Source organism: Oratosquilla oratoria, unplaced genomic scaffold (assembly GCF_046742065.1).
Source record: "Oratosquilla oratoria isolate Oo_2021 unplaced genomic scaffold, ASM4674206v1 SCAFFOLD54, whole genome shotgun sequence".
NCBI classification, from domain to species: Eukaryota; Metazoa; Arthropoda; class Malacostraca; order Stomatopoda; family Squillidae; genus Oratosquilla; species Oratosquilla oratoria.
Window position 1 is genome coordinate 1,766,199 of NW_027467718.1, and position 2,068 is coordinate 1,768,266.

General features: G+C 57.0%; 1 pseudogene; it reads left to right on the plus strand.

Moving 5' to 3' along the window:
* The first annotated feature begins 501 nt into the window (after window positions 1–501).
* On the plus strand, window positions 502–1,615 carry LOC143023679 (uncharacterized; annotated as a pseudogene).
* Window positions 1,616–2,068: the final 453 nt, after the last annotated feature.

Below are 2,068 nucleotides of genomic sequence, written 5' to 3' on the forward strand. Positions count from 1 at the left end.
ACTGTAAGAAGCATATTTATGTATTGTAAATATATTTTAATTAATTGTATACTAAACACAAAGAATCCAGAATTTCGCCACAAATATTGTAAATACCATCGTCGTCATTTCCAATAAACAGATCAGTCATGGGATTGACTTTAAATATCCTAGCTTCCTCCAAATAGGACAATTGTAGTAACCACTACATTTGGTGACCCTGGAGTGACCGCCGCCAGCCCCGACCGCCGCCCTGCCGTGCCCAGCCCCGCCCGCCGCCCTGCCGTGACCAGCCCCGCCCGCCGCCCTGCCGTGACCAGCCCCGCCCGCCGCCCTGCCGTACCCAGCCCCGCCCGCCGCCCTGCCGTGACCAGCCCCGCCCGCCGCCCTGCCGTGACCAGCCCCGCCCGCCGCCCTGCCGTACCCAGCCCCGCCCGCCGCCCTGCCGTGCCCAGCCCCGCCCGCCGCCCTGACGTGACCAGCCCCGCCCGCCGCCCTGCCGTGACCAGCCCCGCCCGCCGCCCTGCCGTGACCTGCCCCGCCCGCCGCCCTGCCGTGCCCAGCCCCGCCCACCGCCCTGCCATGCCCAGCCCCGCCCGCCGCCCTGCCGTGCCCAGCCCCGCCGTCCCGGGTTGTCCTGCCCGTTGACCCAGCCTGCCCAACCCAGCTGCCCACGAACATCGCTGCATACTAATCACGTAAGCATGACGGACGATCAACAACAGGAAGTAAGTGCATTCCGCGCACCCCCTTTTTCCAACCGCGACCCAACAATATGGTTCACAATCCTCGAGTGTAACTTTTAAGGCAAACCGCATTACCACCAGCCTTACGAAGTTTTCACATGCTTGTGGCCTCTTACCATCTGACGTACTCCTCCAAGTTTCAGACACCATCTCCAAGGCACCTACATCCGGTACCCCATACGAAGATTTGAAGAAAGCCGTTCTGGACCGCCTTGAGTCTTCCGAAGCTACACGCCTGCAGGAGCTCCTCTCGAAAGAAGAACTTGGAAATGAGAAACCATCCGACTTGCTGCGACGCATGAAGCGATTGCTCGGAGACAAATACGCAACATTCGACACCTCCATCTTGCGCCACCTATTCTACCAGCGCCTACCAACAACCATCCAAGGCAACCTCTTCAGCGCCAAGAACAAGCTCTCGCTCGACGAGCTAGCCACACTCGCTGATGAGTTCATGGCTTCGGTACCAGTTGCGCGCCCTACCATCGCTAACCTCGCCGACCAGTCTGCAACTCAGGCGTTAACCGAGCTAGTCTCTCAACTCACCCTCCAGGTTAGCGCCCTCCAAGAGCAGGTTGCCAACCTTCAACAACGACCCCCGTCACCAAGATACTACCGCAACCGCTCCAGGTCTACGTCCAGAGGGAGACCCAAGCACACATCAGGCGTCTGCTACTACCATCGTCGCTTTGGACAAGATGCGAGGAAATGTACACAGCCGTGCACCTTCTCACCGTCACCTTTAAACACGATGGGCGAACGCTAACGGCGCACAGCGTTCGCCAACATACATCGAAACTCTTCTTCGTATTTGATCCACTCTCCAACACCACATACCTCATCGATACCGGAGCTGAAGTCAGTGTCCTGCCTGCCACAGCAAGCCAGCAATCACTGCGCCGATGTCTTCCCTATACGCAGCCAACGGCACCAAGATACCCGTTTTCAAGAGGAAGACACTTCAGCTAGAACTCAACCTCCGCCGATCCTTTGAGTGGACCTTCTACGTTGCATCAGTTTCCCAACCCATCCTTGGCGCCGATTTTTTGACCCACTTCGATCTCCTGATCGATATTAAAAATCGCAAACTCTACAATCCCCTTACATCGATTTACATCCAACAACAGACCAATAACCGGAGTAAGTAGCCAGCTTTCAGCCATCAGTGCTGATAACAAGTTTGCTTCTCTCCTCAGGAACTTTCCTGCCTTGACACAACCTTACTCCACGACCACGACTGTGAAACACCACGTAGTGCACCACATAGAGACTACGGGACCTCCAGTCTACGCCAAAGCCCGTCGTCTGGCTCCGGAACGCCTCAAGCTAGCCAAGGCAGAACT